Genomic DNA, 18418 nt, shown 5'->3' with positions numbered 1-18418 from the left:
ATTTTGACATATAGCATTTTTTTAGAATTAATAGCAAATAATATCATTGCATTCGGTTGTTTACAGAATGAGTCTCAGTGGGGGGTTTCAACCAAGGTACACCTGGGCTGAGAAAAGCAGAGCCCAAGAAGATGGAGCAAACAGGTTCCCATCCAAATTCAAACAAAGCCACTTCACTACTTGGGTATATATTGGAGATATCCATAATATTGAATTTTTACACCAGGCACGGTGGTGCACACCTGTAATCCCAGCAGCTTGGGAGGTTGAGGCAGGTTCAAAGCCAGTTCAAAGCCAAGTTCAAATCCAGCCTCAGCAAAAGTAAGGTGCTAAGCAAGTTATTAAGACCTTGTCTCTAAATTAAATACTAAATTAAATAGTATTTAAGTTATTAAGACCTTGTCTCTAAATTAAATACTAAATAAGGCTGGGGGTGTGGCTCAGTGGTCGAGTGCCCCTGTGTTCAATCCTCAGTACCCCTGCTAAAAAAGAAAAAGTTGAATTTTTAAGAAGTGTGGGAAAGTCCAAGTAGTGTTCACAGAAGTTTAATTTCTTAACTTTATATTTTGGGAAAATAAGACACAGAAAAAAGTGACTGTCTCAAAGCCCAAAACTGAGTTTTAACTTACCCAATACTTTCTTTTTCACTGTGTTTTGGTGTCCCATAGAACTCTTATGATTTCATTAAAGAAACTTATCTCCTAGAAATGTTAGAGTTTTAGCCTAAAACTGGTAAATCACCATCATTATCAAATTAACTGGCTATGAAATAACCATAAACTGAAGGTTAGACACAAAAGTGTTTTCTTCTCAACCAACCTGACATCCTCCTGGTATCCAGATTTGCTGAAGATATCAGTGTTGATCACACTCTGTCTTGAACTGTAACCCAGATAACTTGAGCTAGCATATACCAAATTTTACATAAAATATCAGCTAAAGCAAGGTGATAAACAAGATAAATCAAAGCTTCAGTGATAAGTAGTCACTGAGAGGAAAAGTCACTAATAAGTATCCTATGTTGAATCAACCTATGACCTATATTCATTTAACTCTACCTCTAATTATTGAACAAATATTTATGTAGCAAATACTACATGCCAGCAACTATTATAAGTATTAATCATTTAGTCTCTGGAATAACTATATATTATTGCCATTTTACTGGTAGGGAAACTGGACACAAAGAGATATTTGGTCCTCTTTTCAAATGCCCCTACTTCTATCTTATGTTCAGAGCATCCTAGACAAAACTGTTATCAATGATTCCCGAGGTTTTCCACTTCTCTGTCCTTAGCTTTACTGCCCTATGAATTTGGAACTTGGAGTTCTGTCTTCCTATCTCCCACACCAGCCATCAGACCCAGCTATATCTAGAGGTAAACCCCACTACTTCCAAATTCTGATAGCTACACATTGCATCTTCATTGTCATATCACTTATCCTCCTGCCCAAAAGAATTCTTGATGTTTCCTCATTTCAAATCAACCTGAGTACAAAATTATTATCCTGTTGTTAAAAACTCTGAACAACAATGACTCTCACTTATTCCCCATAATTTCTTTTTGTATATCAAATATTCAAGCCAAACTAAACTGTGACCATTCCCCAAATATGTTCCACAGGTTTCTATACCCATGCCTTCACTCAGGATGCTTCCTCCTCCTGGATTCTCTCTGGTTACCTCAACTTAGAGAAAGTCTTCACAGCCCTCTTCCAAAGTTATCTCTTCAAAGTGGCTGTCTCTATTTTCCTCCACAACCCCACTTTTACACCCTACCTGCCTTCACCCTGACCCTCCACACCCTTCCTTTTTTTGCAGCACATACAATATCTGTCTTATAATTATTTTTAAACTATGTAATCCTCTGACTAAAGTGAGTGTTTTCTGAGAACTGTCACAGTACATTTGATCCCTCATCTGTGGCATATGGTAAGTGTTCAATAAATATCTCATGGTATTGGATGGTATAAAATGGAGCAAATTAAGGATTAAAAAAAATGGATACAGTTGTAGACACAATCATTGGCTTAAAAGTCAACTTCCAAGTTTTGAGGCCTAAATAAATAGCTTTATCACCCTAAAAATGTAGTTAGTGGTGGGAGATGTAGAAGAAAACAAAAGGAAGAACCTACTGTTTATTAAGCTAGGGGGCAAGCGCTGACTCTATTAGGCACTTATATTTGCTGCATTGGATGGCCAAAGTAACTGAGGATGAACAAGTGAATAACTTGCTCAAGATCACAGGTGATCTGATTTTACAGCTGTTTCACTATGGCACGCTGCTTCTCACAACAAAAAGAAAATGAGAGAGAGCCTGCCCATTCCCCTAGCCCTATCCCCATTGTAATCTCACTCTACATTACATTAGCAAGTATATATATATATATATATATATATATATATATATATATAAAAGACCTGAAACAATGAATTTACCACAAGAAAACCTTACAGAAATTCTCTGGGACTTGGGAATGGGCAAGGATTTTTTGAACAAGACTCCAAAAACACGAGAAACAAAAGTAGAAATAGACAAATGGGGTGCATCAAACTAAAACCTTTCTGTATAGCAAAGGACACAGTTGAGTGAAGAGACAATGTAGAGGAGAAAATATTTTCAAACTATTCATTTGATAGGGAGTTAATATCTAAATTATATATGGAACTCAAGAAACTCAATATCAAAAAACAACCCAGTTTAAAAGTGGGAAATATACATAAAGAGACATTTCTCAAAAGAAGACATATATATGGGCAACAGGTATATGAAAAAAATATTCACTATCAATAATCATCAGGGAAGTACAAATCAAAACAACAATGAGATATCACTTACTCCAGTAAGAATGGCTGTTATCAAAAAAGACTAAAGATATGAAGTGTTGGCAAGGATGTGGAGAAAAAGGAAACTTTACATACTCTTGGTAGAAATGTAAATTACTATAACCATCATAGAATGGAGTTTCACCAGAAATTAACAATAGAACTACTGAATAACCCGGTGATCCCACTATTGGGTATATCTCTAAAGGAAATGAAATCAAGTCTGTTGAGAAGCCAGGGACTCTATGTTCATTGCAGCACTATTCACAACACCCAAGAATCTAAAACAACCCATGTGTCCATCAGCTGATGAATACATAATGAAAATGAGGTCCTTATTCATGATAAAATACTATTTAACCATAAAAATGTATGACATTCTATTAGTCACAGAAAGACAAGGACCACATGATTTCACTGATAGGTGAATCTAAAAACAAGTTGATCTCACAGGAGTTGAGAGTAGAATGGTAGTTACCAGAGACTAAGGATAGCAGAGGAATGAAGAAGTGGGGGAAGATGAATCAGAAAGACTAAATTGTAGTTAGCAATAAGAAGCTCTGGGTGTGTTATTGCACAGCAAGGTGACTACAGATAATGGTAATGTACTATGTGTTTAAAAAAACTAGTAGAAAAGATTTTTAATATTTTCATCATAAAAAATGATCTATGTTTGAGAAAACACTTTTGCCTAATTTAAACATTACACTATGAATATGTGCACCAAAGCATCACATGGCACCCCATAAGTATGTATGGTTTTTATGCATCAGTTAAAAGCTATTTAAATTAACAACAAAAATAAAAGCCAATAATTCTTAAGAATTATTCATAGACCAGTCAACTAACAAACACTTTATACATATTATTCCAAATTGTTCCAACCAGCCCATTAGATGCTATTTCTTATACTTATTGCATTACAGGAAAAGAATATGAAGTGTAATGATGTGTCTAAGTCATGCTATAATGCAAAGCCAAAAATCCAACCCAGATCTCAATGAGACACTCCTTCAATTACATCTCATTGTCTCTTTTTCATAGATCCTGGCTATGAGTGGCGTATTAAAACAACTTTAATCCTTTAAATCACCATCCTAGAAGGAAGGAATTACTACTTTTAATATGAAGAACACAATGAGGATTTTTCATTTGATGATCTAAACTTTATCCTCTGGAGAAGGATATTCTTGGAAACAGGTCTGGCAGGTGAAGAGGGTGGGGCACATCAGTGTCCAAACACTTCCCTCTGAGCTTTTGCCTTTCCCCAGAGTTCTTTTATTTTGATTCCTGTTGCCACCATCAGACCTAGTCTCCATCTCCCAGGGTTGGTGAGGGAGGGAAGATGAGAAATACTTTCCCTCTTTTCTTCTCAGCTGAAGGTAAACATACTCTTTCCCCTCATTTTCCTTAGCACAAGTGAGACAGCTGAGAGATTCACAATAAAATTTATCAAACATTGAGGAAAAACCTAAAGGGAAATAAATAAAATAACAGCAGCACAAAATAGATGACTGAGTCAAAGATTTCTAATTAGAGCCGGGCTTTACTGAGCACCAAATTGTATCATATTTCTCCCAACAAGAGACTGATCAATAATTCATATGCACCTGTATGGGGTCCCCTCCTCTTGATTCTCACATAGGACCATCTTCTCATCATGAAGAAGAACTCACCAAATCAAGTTAAACCACAGACTGACTGGGATCCTTCCACTCAGTTCTTTTCTCTTTCAGAAGATTCAACTCACATTTTTCAAGAGGTAGGAAGTGACATCCAGTCCCAATGAACTCTGGAGGCCATCTTGGTTCAGGCTGACAACTCTGCCCACTTCCTCCTCAGCCTTTAGTAGATGCTTTCACCCATCCACCTTCCTATCCACCATAGAGGTGTTCCTTGGGAATTTGAATTTTAGAATGTATTATGCTATCCAGAGTGTCAATCTCTGAGAAGGCCACCCCTCCCCCACTTTCTCCTTTGAAATGCCCCCCTGGATCTTGGAAGTTAATGAATCCCCAACAAAATTACTACATCAAAATATCATCTTCAATAGGAGACGTGACACTAGGTCTTTGGGTAAGAATCTGCAGTACACAAGTAAAACCAATGTCCAATTTCTCATTTCTCATACCACAATGCATTCCTTATACCAAGATCAGCATTCCAAATAATTAAACCGCATCAGCCATCGAATCAGAACATTCCTGTTTGGGGCTTATAGCTGACAGCAGGTTGTTGGTATAACAAGAAAACAAAGATTACAACAGCCATATGAACACCAATGCTGCCTTACGTTAGTGCAGTATCTACAGTTTTCAGAAGCTTCACATGTCCTATCTCTGCTGGGTCTCCTGCCAACTCCATGAGATCACCAGGACAGGGGTCATGACTCTTCCCTCTCCTCAACCTACTCCTCCAGAATCATTTCACTTTCTGCTCTCCATTACTTGCCATATCATGCCTATCTGTTCTTCTCTCACCTGGTGCATTAGGCCATCCTCCAGAGACCCTTCCTTGTTAAACCTTTGTAACTCCCAGAATTGGATCTGCCCATGCAAATCTATTTTAAAAAGGTGGAAAGAAACTTTATCTTTTTTTAGGTACATAGCTCAGATTAATTACCATTTTGAATATTTTTTTTAAACTACACTATGATTTAGCATTGAAACAAAACATTGTGAGTAGAGAATGGCACAGACCCAGGGCAGCAGGGTGTAAACCTGGAGTGAGAAAAGCACATTTTTATCATTATAGGAATAACTGCCAGCTCCTTGGAAGAAAATTCTAGAGACAATAAACTATTATCTCAACCGCTTTCACAATAATTCCTTTTAAGAAGAAAATTGCTTTTGTCTGGGGCAAAAAGAAAAAAGTACCTTGATAAGTTCTTGGGATAGAAAGTGTGCTTTTGAGGACAACTCCAAAGAAGTAGGCAAAATATCTATGGTGAAAATGAGAGTAATTTGGTTTTACTTCTCAAAAAAAGAGAGTGTGGAAAGAAGGCAACCACGCTGTGAAGAGAAAGAGGCAGGACTCAACAAGACAGAGATAAATTGAAGTAAGTGGCCTGAGGGTGGTGAAAGGCCAAGGTCATGGGAATGCTGAAGGGCATTCTAAGGACATGAAGGCTGCTTTTCACGAACAAGCTGTCGGTTCTTCTCCTCCTCTAGCTGCCCAAAGAGAGCAAAACCAAAATTTCGCTCACTGGGCTATTTGGGGAGACTAGGAGAAAAATGGGATAAGAACAGTTTAAAAGGCAAGAGATAATGAGGGCTACTCTTCTCTGGTTGAGATAGCTTGAGGGACTCTCCAAGGGTGTCAGTAAATGACTATGATATTGACATTCAATAGATTTTTAATTATAAATGGTCTGACCAGAGTCTCTGTTTCATCAAGGTGGTCCTTTTGAGAGCCAAAAGAATGATAAAACATTTGTAAAGTACCACAGGAAATAATGGTCTTTAGTCCATTTGTTCAGCTATTCAAGCATGCGTTAGTCTCTATAACATGTATTGCATAATTCTCAAAACTAGTAATTCAGTCTTTGATGCTACTAGATAGTTCAGGTTTACTATAGTCATAAAGGAGGAGGAATGACACAACTCATGAGAACTCCTGTCACACAGGTGCCTCATCTTCATTGTGGCCCAGGGAGGGAGATGGAGAGAGCATTACACAGCCAGTTTGCCATGTCCCTGGGGTGCAACAGCACTGTGTTTTGTTTTGTGTTTTATTTTCATGGAAACTTCCTCCTGTTGTAATCCCTTAACGTCTGAAAGAATCATTGCTTTTTCTGTTCTTCCTTGTCTTTTGCCAAAATTATCATTAAGCAAATCAGAACAGAAGGTAGCCCGGAACCTGGCCTGCGTGTCTGCCCTACTGAGCTCCAAGTCAGAAGGAAGGTGCCCCTCACCGAGGTCCTGGCATTTGGTGATCAGTCTGGAAAGGAAGCACAGCCATCTGCCTTGGACTTTATGGGGGGAGTCTGTCCTCACTGCTCAATTCTATGGGCATGTGAGTCATGGACCAGTTGGAATTAAAACAAGGTCTCTAACTGCAGCCCAGGCATTGACAAATCTATGGTCAAAATGAAGCCCAATAAGATGGCAGGAAAGAGAAAAGGAGGTCAGTACCTGCTCCTCAGGATCTGAGGCAGAACTCTCATTCGAGCTGCTCTCTAAGTCGCACAACAGGTACCAACAAGAATCAGGTTCATGGGGACTCTGGGAACCCTGGATTCAGCAACTTCAATATATAGCTAGGGAAACTGAGGCTCAAAAAGAGGGAGCAGCCTTAAGAGACGAGCAGAGCCAGATCAGCTGGGTTGGTCCAGCTCCCTGGCCCAGTTCCTTAGCCACACTAGGCTGGCCCATCACTGGCTGAGAAGTTGGGGCATCTAAGAGACTGGCTCAGTGATTTCAGTATAAGAAATCCATCCCTTCACCTAAAACCCCATCAGCAGCCCATCAACAGGCTTCCAGATAACACAGTTTATAACAAACAACTTTTATGTCCTGAGTGTTTTCTTAGCTGAGCCTTAAAATAAAATATATGTATCTAATCTCATCTGGCACTATGCTGCTTGTTGCCATCAGAGAATAGCGAGAAAGTACTGATAGAAGCTGCAGAGAGGGTATACACTCTGTCAGAAATCAGAAGCAAGACAATGGCATGGGAGAAAACTGTCTGACACCAAGCTGGGTGCTTCTTCCATGAGTGCTGTCCTGGCTCAGCCTTCAGACATGGTCCAAGTGCAAAGGGCGTAGCCAGATGGACTTAAATTCAGTGTCATTCTGAGCAGGCCCTTCCAGTTGCCATAAAAGGCACACCATCCTTCGAGCTGCTTCCTTGCAAACTTAAAACTATCTCTGACTCTTTCCTACTCTGCATCCAATCCACCTGTAAACATTGTTGGATCCAACTCCATAATGCCACATGAATCTGTTTCCTCTTTCTGCTGCAACAAATTATCACAAAGGTAATGGCTTAAAATAATACAGATTTATTTTCTCAGAGCTCTGGAGGTCAGAAGTCTTCTAGAAAAGCTAAGAAACTTTTTCTTTAATTTTCAAGTTTCTAGGAGACAACTTCATTTCTTGGTTTATTGGCCCTTCCTCCATCATCAAAGTCAGTCACATGATATATTCTCTCTGCTTCTGCTACCCTCACATCTCCTACCTCATTATTTCCAGTTGAGGTATAATTGACAAATAAAATTTGAATACACTTAAGAAGTGCAGTGTAATGTTTGATTATAGGTATGAATTATGAATGATTAACACAAACTAATTAAAATGCTCATCACCTCACATAGTTACTTTTCTTATAGTAAGCACATTGAAGATCTACTTTCTTAGCAAATGTCAAGTATACAATATAGCACTGTCAAAAATCAGCACAGGGGACCTTAGACCTTCAGGAATGTATTCATTTTGCACAGATAAAACTTTGTACCCTTTAGGCAGAATCTCTCTCTTTCCCTTATCTACGAAACTCTGCTAATTAATTCTAATCTCTGCTTCTATGAGTTCAATTGTTTTATCTTTTACATATAAGTGAGATCATGCACTATTTGTCTTGCTATGCCAGGCTTATTTTGTTTGGCATGTGCTATAGGTACATCCATGTTATTTCAAATAACAAAAATCACTTCATTTTTAAGCTTCAATGATATTCCATTGTGTGTGTGTGTGTGTGTGTGTGTGTGTGACATTTTCTTTATCCATTCATCCATTGGTGGATATCTTGCCTACTATGAAAACTCATCGTTTCTTTTTCTAACTTTGCTGCTTCGCTCTATAAAGACTCTCAGGATTATGCCAGGTGCAATGGTGAATGCCTATAATCCCTTCAGCTAGGGAGGCTGAGAAAGGAGGATCAGGAGTTTATAGCCAGCCTCAGCATAAGTAAGGCACTAAGCAACGCAATGAGACCCTGTCTCTAAATCAAATACAAAATAGGGCTGGGGATGTGGCTTTGAGGTCAAGTGCCCCTGAGTTCAATCCCTGGTACCTACCATCCCCCAGTAGACTCTCAGAATTACACTGTGTTTACCCAGATTACCCAGAATAATCTTCCCATCTCAATACCTCTAATTTAACCACATCTACAAAGTCTCCTTTACTTTATAAGATTACAGGTATTAGGACATGGGCATGTTTTGGGGCTGTTAGTCACTTTCTACATAGCTAAAAACTTTTTCTTTATTTTTGGTACTGGGGATTGAACGCATCCTCAGCCCTTTTTACTATTTATTTATTTGTTTCATTTTGAGATGGTTTCGTGGATTTGCTGAGGCTGCCTCAAATTGGGAGCCTCCTTCATGAGCCTCCTGAGTCACTGGGATTACCGGCAATTAGTACCAGACCCAGCCTAGATAGCCAAAATGTTGACATTTTTCAACTTCTTCACAGCCACTTCCCTAATCCTAGGCTCCATTATTACTCACCAGGTTTAGTGCATCACCTCCTAACCAGCTTCCTGGCTTCTGCATCTGTCCATTCTTCTACCCTATGTAAGTCCAATAGTGTCAATTCTTTCCCTTACTTTCTCTCCCTCCTGGATACCATGAGTAGAGCAGACTCCTCTACCACATCCTTCCTGCCATTCAAAACAAAACAAACAAATGGATAATACAAAAAAAATGCTTAAAGCATTTTATGGCCCCCAAAGTCCCTGTAACCCCCCAACCTGCCCAACTCCCTGGCCCCTCTCACCTGGCTCCTACCTTCTCCTGCAGCTCTCCTCCTTGCTCACTCCACCCCAGCCTATCCAACTGGCCCCCATCACATGAGTCCTTGTGCACACCAGGTATATTGATTTATGCCCCAGAGCATTCTGTACCTGCTCTTCCTCTACCTGGGACACTCCTCCCAGATGGTCACATCACCCATTCACTTTCCTCTTTCAGGTCTGTGCTGAAATGTCACTGTCTTAGTTGACTGCCCAACTTAACATTGCAACATCTTCATCACACAGTCATCTCCCTACTCTCCTTCCCTGACTTATTCTCCCTTTTAGTGTTTGTCACCATCTAATATACTGCATGTTGTACTCACCTGTTCTTTTCTGCCTTACTCTATACCAAACTCACAGAAATAAACCCTGCATAAGGCCAGGTGCTTTTGCCAATTTTTCTCTCTGAGGAAAACCCAGCTCCTAGAACAGTGTCGATAATTACTCTACAAATATTCAGTGAATAAAAAAAATGAAGATACTTGCTATGGTTTAGATATGAGATGTGTTTTAGTCACGTTTTTTTGTTGTTGTTTGTTTTTTGTTTGTTTGTTTGTTTGTTTTGCTGATGTGACCAAAAAGACCTGTCAAGAACAATTAGAGGAGGACAGTTTATTTGAGGACTCACAGTTTCAGAGGTCTTGGTCTTTAGAAGGTGTGCTCTGTTTCTTGGGGCTCAAGATGAGAAAGAACATCATGGTGGAAGAGTGTGGTAGATGAAAATAACCCTGGACATGGAATATGGAGAGAGAGAGAGAGAGAGAGAGAGAGAGAGAGAGACAGAGAGAGAGACAGAGAGAGAGACAGAGAGAGAGACAGAGAGAGAGAGAGATATCTCCTTACCAAGGGCAAAATATATATCCCAAAGACATGCCCCAGTAACCCACCTCCTCCAGCCACATTCTACCTGCCTACTCACCATTCAGTTAATCCTTATCAGGGGATTAACACTGATTAGGGTAAGGCTCTCAGAACCCAATCATTTTACCTTTAAACCCTCTTGCATTGTCTCACACTTGGGCTTTTGGAAGACATCTCACATATAAACCCATAACAAGGGGTCCTTCCAAAGCTCCTGTGTTAATGCTAAAATAGTCAATGGTAAAATGTCTGGATTATGAGGACCATAACCTAATCAGTCCATCCTAGTTTGGAATGGACCAACTGGGTGGTAACCATAGGTAGGTAGGGTATGGATGGAGGAGGTGAGTCCCTGGGGCAAACCCTGGGAGGGTTCATCTTCCCTGAAGCCCTTTCCCTTGCTCTCTCTTCCTCCTGGCTACCGTGAGTAGAGCAGCACTCCTCTACCACATCCTTCTGCCATGAAGTTCTGCTTCTCCTTGGGCCCAAAGCAATGGAGTCGGCCCACCAAGGGCTAAAACTTGGAAACCATGAGCTGAAATAAACTCTTCCTCTGGGAGGAAGTTGTTCTTGTTGGGTTATCAAAAACAGTGTCAAAAATCTGACTAGCAAAGTACTTTACCTCTCTGAATCAATGAATGAAGTTGCTTCTCTTTGCTTCAGTTTTCATAACTATAAAATGAAGTATTATCACCCAATCTCCAAGTTTGTCAGGAGGTGTTCTAGCCATCCCTCAGGCTTTGCTGTCCAGCATCCAATCCTTTTGCCCATTCTTGAAGAGAGACCATTAGGTATTAGGAACATGTAGCACATTCCTGCCATTTAAAACAAAACAAACACATGGATAAAAAATAATAATAAAACAATAAAAGTTGCCCTACCTTGTCCACTTCTGGGCCTGAGGATGATGGGTACATGATGTAGCTTGGGTCAGTAAAGTACTTCTACCCAGAGGGCTGGCTGTAATTGAATGATGAGGATTTATTTAGAGTGGCTATAGGGATATGGGGTTATCCAGGTATGAAGCTACCCAAGCCATTCAATTATGGCTGAAAGACCTTTATTGTTCTTAGAGTCCTCTAAGACTTTCTTGAGACGGCTTTGGCTGTTGCCTGTGGTCTAAATCTGGTCCTACCGCCTGTCATCAGATCAAAATTAGTATGCTACACCCTCCAGTCAGTTCCTCCTATTGCTTATACTTTTGTCTATAGTGAAGAGCCCCATAGTGGTCTCAGGGGAAGCAATGTAGGAGATGTTACTTGTGTTCCTCACGGATCCCATTTGCCAGCTGGGATGCCCATCTCCCAGCCACTGCAAGTGCTGCAACTAACCATTAACGCTTTTGACCCTGGAAGAGCTGCCTTGAGCTTATAAGGGCTGGCTCATCAACAGACACTTGGGGGTTACAACAACCCTCACCTCATATCCAATGACTGACTGATACAGAATCAAAAAACTCAGACCCTTGCAGCAGGTTGCGACAACTCTCCAGTGTGAAATATACTCTAGTCTTCCCATGAGTCATAGTACGTCTATAACCTACCTGGACAGCAGTATTGATCTTACCGTCTCTATTCTGTTAGGAGATATTTCTGAAGAACATGCCCTCAGTCAACCACATGCACAGAATCCCTTCTCAGGTTCTGCTTTTAGGGAAACTGAAATGAGTCAGATCTTGAATGACAACCAGATTGTTATAACTAAAATATTTATTAAAAAATACTAATGAGTACCTGGCAAGTTGTAGCAATCTCAATAAGTAATAATGATGATGTTTGTAAAAGTATAAGAATGGCAATCTCACTCTCTGACTCCCACATCATCTCTGTTGTATTATATCAGAAAAAAAATATTTTTTAACCCAAAAGTTTGTTTTCCATATATTATATTCTCTCCTCTTAGTGATCCAAGACACACCTGATCCCCTTTCATAAGATAACTGTGAGTACAACATAGGCATAGTTGGAAACATCACAAAGAAAATTATTAATTTGTACAATTAATATGTATTAATAATTATAATTTGAAAATAAGAATTAAGTGTAATAAACCATCACCAGAAAGTCAAGTGTCATATGTTTTCTCTCACATGTAAAATACAGAAATATAAAAGGGAAAAAGGTTTGTGTGAGGAGTTACATGAAAATAGAAGGGACACCAGTGGACTAGAAGAAAGGAGACCAGGAGGAGGGAGGAGGGAATGGAAAGGGGAAGTACTGGGGAACAAACTGATAAAATTATATAGTTAGATTTTGCTCATTAATAAATATGTAATAATGAACCCCACTCTTATGCATAATTATGCACCAATTGAAATGATTTCCATAGGGGACAAAAGAAGGAATGGAAGATAGATGTAAAAAGAGTAGAGAGGAGCTGTCCTGCTCATTCCTAGGTTTTCACTTCACCAATCCAGATATTCTTAGTGGAGTCTCCCTCTTGACACACCCCTCTGACAAGGAAACTGTCTGCACGTTGTCCTCACATGGAGTAGAAGTTCCCTCCAGCTTAGAAACACTATGTTCATATGCTAGTATGTGTTTCTGGCCAAAGGTGTTTGGACAGAACTGCTAATCAGCCCACCAGGGGCAAGGTAATTAATCACACCAATCAGATTGTGTCTCTCCAGACTTTTTTTTTTAATATTATTTATTTATTCTTATTTGTTGTACATGACAGCAGAATGTATTTCAATTCATAGCATACATATAGAGCAACATTTTTTATGTCTCTGGTTGTACGCAAAGTAGGGTCCTACCATTCATGTCTTCATACATGTACTTAGGGTAATGATGCCCATCTCATTCCACCATTTCTCCTACCCCCAAACCCCCTCCCTTCACCTCCCTCCCTTTTGTCATATCTAAAGTTCCTGCATTCCTCTCATGCTCCCCCTCAACCCCTGCCATTATGGATCAGTATCCATTTATCAGAGAAAACATTTGGCCTTTGGTTTTGGGGGATTAGCTCACTTCACTTCGCATGATATTCTGCAACTCCATCCATTCACCTGAAAATGCCATGATTTTAATCTCATTTAATGCTGAGTAATGTTCCATTGTGTATATATACCACAGTTTCTTTATCCATTCATCTATTGAAGGGCATCTACGTTGGTTCCACAATTTAGCTGTTGTGAATTGTGCTGCTATAAACATTGATGTAGCTGCTTTACCGCAGTATGCTGTTTTTAAGTCCTTTAGGTATAGACCGAGGAGAGGGATAGCTGGGTCAAATGGTGGTTCCGTTCCAAGTTTTCCAAGGAATCTCTATACTGCTTTCCAGATTTGTGGCACCAATTTGCAGTCCCACCAGCATGTATAAGTATGCTTTTTCCCCCACATTTTCACCAGCATTTATTGTTGTTTGTATTCTTAATAGCTGCCATTCTGACTGGAGTGAGATGAAATCTTAGTTTTGATTTGCATTTCTCTAACTGCTGGAGATGTTGAGCATTTTTTCATATATTTGTTGATTGATTGTATATCATCTTCTGAGAAGTGTCTGTTCAGTTCCTTGACCCATTTATTGATTGGGCTATTTTGTTTTGTTTTGTTTTGTTTTGTTTTGGTTTTGGTGTCAAGTTTTTTGAGTTCTTTATATATCCTAGAGATTAGGGCTCTATCTGATGTGTGTGTGGTAAAAATTTGCTCCCATTCTGTAGGCTCTCTCTTCACCTCACTGATTGTTTCTTTTACTGAGAAGAAGTTTGTCAGTTTGAATTCATCTCATTTATTGATTCTTGATTTTATTTCTTACATTATAGAAATCTTATTAAGGATGTTGGGGCCTAATCTGACATGATGAAATTTGGGGTCTAATTTTTCTTCTATTAAGCACAGGGTCTCTGGTCTAATTCCTAGATCCTTGATCCACTTTGAGTTGAGTTTTGTGCATCGTGAGTAGGGCTTAAATTCATTTCATATGGATTTCCAGTTTTCCCAACACCATTTGTTGAAGAGGCTATATTTTCTTCAATATATGTTTTTGGTGCCTTTGTCTACTGTGAATGAGATAACTATATTTATGTGGGTTTGTCTCTGTGTCCTCTATTCTGTACCATTGGTCTACAAGTCTATTTTGATGCCAATACCATGCCATTTTTGTTACTATTGCTCGGTAGTATAGTTTAAGGTGTGGTATAGTAATGCCATTAGCTTCAGTCTTCTTGCTAAGGATTGTTTGGCTATTCTGGGTCTCTTATTTTTCCAGATGAATTTTATGATTTCTTTTTCTATTTCTATGAAGAATGTCATTGAGATTTTGATTGGAATTGCATTAAATCTGTATAGTGCTTTGGTAGTATGGCCATTTTGACAATATTAATTCTGCCTATCCAAGAAAAAAGTAGATCTTTCTGTCTTCTAAGATCTTCTTTAATTTCTTTCTTTCGTTTTCATTGTAGAGGTCTTTCACCTCTTTCATTAAGTTGATTCCCAAGTATTTTTTTTTTTAGGCTATTGTAAATGGGGTAGTTTTTCCTCATTTCCCCTTCAGAAGATTTATTACTGATCTACAGAAATGCCTTTGATTTATGGGTGTTGATTTTATATCCTGCTACTTTGCTGAATTCATTTATTAGTTCTAGAATTTTTCTGGAGGAACTTTTGGATTGGCTAGGTACAGAATCATGTCATCGGCAAACAGTGATAGTTTGAGTTCTTCTTTTACTATCCATATCCCTTTAATTTCTTTCATCTGTTTAATTGCTCTGGCTAGAATTTTAAGAACTGTGTTAAATAGAAGTGGTGAAAGAGGGCATTCCTGTTTTGTTCCAGTTTTTAGAGGAAAGGTCAATTGTGCAGCGTGGTGACATGAGAGAAAAGAGTAGATGCTAAGTGAAGCAGAAACTGACAGAGTTGTTGAGTTACACTGAAGGTGAAACACCACGAGAGCCTGTGCCCTGTCTCCCCATCCCTGGAGCAGAGCAGCCCAAGCACATCAGTTGGAGCCAGAGCACATTTCCCGCCGAAGTGCTGTGAGGCCTGTGGCTAAGGTTTGCCCAGCTCCCAGGAAAGCTACATGGGTCTGTTTTCACATGTGTGTGTTCTTAAAATAAATTCTCCATTGCTCAATTTGAGTGGGTTTCTCTTTCTCACAACCAAAGGTGCTAAACACCAATGGTAATTAAGTACAAATAATATCCTATTCCAAAGTCCTTTGCAATGCCATGGTTTTAGCTCCACGTAGGGTCTAACCTGTGTCTTCAAAATCTTAGGTTATGAAGTGAGACTGTTTTAGGGGTGTCAATTCCCTGTCCCCACTCCATCAGCTTTTCCCTATTGGTGAGCTAATAATCTAGTGTCCTGAGTGTCTGGAAAATATACTTTCTGTTTCGAATTCCTGAACTTATTGAAACTCCAAGTACATGCAGCATGAAGAGACTCACTTTGGAGATGTGCTTCCTATCTGCATTATTTACACAGGTCTTTGTACAGGCATCTCTTGAAAAGAATGAGATTCACTATTGGATTTTTATTGGTTGAAAATTACTCAGTAGTTTTAGTTGTCATTCCAATTTCAGACTTTGGGGGGGGAGGGGGTTACTTGATTCAAACCTCCCTAAAAATTCAAGCCATTTTCAGCAATAGAAGATCCTGGGGCATGTCCCACTTATCACAGATAATAAGACTAAGGCCCTGAAACAAGGGACTTACCCAGGACTCAGGTAACTAGGAGAGCCAGGGCTCAAGTAGAGATATACTAACATCATCCATCCCAGCTCCCTGCATGATGGCTGTTCATCCACGTCTTCAAGGAGCCATAAATCTATTGAGCAACACGAGATAGTACCTGAGTCACCTGCCCTGTATTCACCACCTCACTAGTTTTACTCAGAGTAATTCCAGCGGGGAGGGGAAACAAGGTCCCAAATATTTTCAGTATCCAGATGGGTCTTTAAAAGGATATTAAAGCTCCATCAAAAAAAAAGTGGTGACTGATCATGTGCTATGAGACAGGACCCAAAACAAGCACAGCAGCTTCTCCCTTCAAGGAGAGCAATTGAGTGAAGGGACACAGGCATAGAAATGAACAGAAACAACTTAACAAGGTTAAGTGAACAGTAAGGATTCTCACAAAGCCTACAAATGTGCAAAACACTCCTTCCTTGCTGCTCTTCATCAAAGGCCGGAGACTAGGTTCCATTTCCATTTCCTCTAATAAAACAGAGAACAAGCCCCGACCCATTAGTTCTAAAGTGTGATATTCACTCAGTTAATGTTTATTGAACTTGGCACTTTGTACATAAAATGACACTGGTCAGTGTGCCCTCAGGAAAATAACAATTAACCTAAGTAATGCAAGCAAGAGTCGATGCTAAAGTTGTTATTCAACCAAGCGGAAAACACTATGTACATAATCATGTACTGGGAAAAGTCATTGAGTGAAAGTTAACATCTTTTTGTGAAGGCCTCTAAGAAAAGGTGGGGGCGCGGGGTGGGGAGATGTGACAGAGAGCTACCAGATGGCAAGAAGGAGGCAGTTCCGGACACAGCCTCGAAACAGAGAAGTTAGTGTGGGAAAGTGAGAGCAAACTGACCCCATCATGCAGAGAGAGTGGGCAAGGCGTTAGTAAAGACAAGGAGCATGAGAAGGAATAAGAGGAAATACTGTTTGGTGGGTGGAATTCGTGTTTTGCATCTGAAAGTGTGGCTCTGAAGAGAGCAGAAGATAACCTCATTGGCTGGAACAAAGCAGCCTTTGTCCATCAGGGGACCAGACACACTCTGTCAATTCTGGGACTGAGATCTCTTGTCATATGGCAAATGCCATCCAGCAGCTACATGTCTTCACAGAACAGAAACTCCTGCGGAGCTTGATAATTCATCCACTCACCAGACGGCTCTTGAGTACTTACAAAGTGCAGTTCTTGGAATGAAAGCAGCAGTTTTCTTGCTCTTACTAAGAGCCAAAGCATTTCTTCCTATAACTCATCATAGATGATCTGTGGGTTGAGGATAACACATATGCTGTAGATACTGAATGTGAATTAATACATTGGGCAGCAGACTAGTGGTGCTTAGTTGATACTGCAGAGATGGCTTCATGTGTCCTCCTACTACCTATGTCCTCTAGAGAAATATAGCTGGGAGCCAGGGACTGGGTGATCTAGGACATGTGTTTGGAAAAGTTAATTTGTTAAATGGCATTGCCATAAAATTGTATCTCCAGAACAACTGTAGCAAAAGGGATAGGAAAAGATCTTGAACTCAATTGATGAACATCCTACTCCTAGGATGGACAGGATTTAGTTGATTCTAAAACCAGAGCAAAGAGGGTCATCTTAGGAATCCTCCATGGCAGTTGTTATCAGATGAGTTTCTACAGAGGCTTTCACATTGCACAAAGGCATCCACCTGCACCACTGGTGAAACAGGAGATCATTCTTCAGGCTCTGAATCCCCACTTCTGCTTCAATCCCAGCTGCTATGGTTAGGCCTATTTCACTAAATGGGTTCTCATAGACAATTTCAAGCAATGAGAGAGTTCAGAATGTTTGAAAAGCATATGTACTTATTGTCCATACTTCTTTACCACTGAAATATGATCCCATTATCCTCCTATTGGTTACTTTTGAGTAGCCTCATTGCTTTAGATAAGTATTCAAGGCTTTTCCTGGTCACCTTTTTCTCCATAGCTTCTTCCCAGTCTCCTTACTTACCAGCCAGATTAAACCAACACCTAACACCAAGTACTTGGCAGTGCTGCTCTCTGTTTGGAATGAACCTCTTGCTCTTTGCCACAGGCATACCTCAAGGTATGCTTCAAGACCCAGACCAAAAGTTCTTCCCCACACCCCTAGGGAGAGGCCCTGTGTTTTCATAACACTTTGCACCTTTTTTTCTTAAAATAATGCTCATCAAGTTGTCATTATTTGTTAACATGTCAGGTCCCCCACCCCACACCCTGTTGGAGTCCCTCAAGGCCAGGAATTTGTACCTTTGAATGGTCTCATTCATGCTGCAGTGACCAGTAGCAACCACCAGATGGCAG

The 18418-nt window shown here is 39.9% G+C and overlaps 1 protein-coding gene across 5 annotated transcripts in view; it reads right to left on the bottom strand.

Annotated features, from left to right (window-relative positions):
- The window catches only part of Tprg1 (tumor protein p63 regulated 1), a 170959-nt gene that overhangs the window by 136485 nt on the left and 16056 nt on the right, over positions 1-18418 (bottom strand). For 2 of the 5 annotated variants that reach the window (XM_078043849.1, XM_078043848.1), the window contains exons 2-3: positions 11305-11383; positions 11046-11195 (exon numbers count right to left, since the gene is read on the bottom strand). The exons of 1 other annotated variant lie outside the window; for it this stretch is intronic. The gene's annotated coding sequence lies outside the window, so the exon portion shown is untranslated. The remainder of the gene's footprint in view (positions 1-11045; positions 11196-11304; positions 11384-18418) is intronic. 2 more of the 5 variants (XM_078043850.1, XM_078043852.1) reach the window with 1 other exon arrangement.

This window comes from Ictidomys tridecemlineatus, chromosome 3, assembly GCF_052094955.1.
Source record: "Ictidomys tridecemlineatus isolate mIctTri1 chromosome 3, mIctTri1.hap1, whole genome shotgun sequence".
In the NCBI taxonomy this organism is placed as follows: domain Eukaryota; kingdom Metazoa; phylum Chordata; class Mammalia; order Rodentia; family Sciuridae; genus Ictidomys; species Ictidomys tridecemlineatus.
Note: the sequence above shows the minus strand (reverse complement) of the source record. Positions and strands in the feature narration are given on the sequence as shown.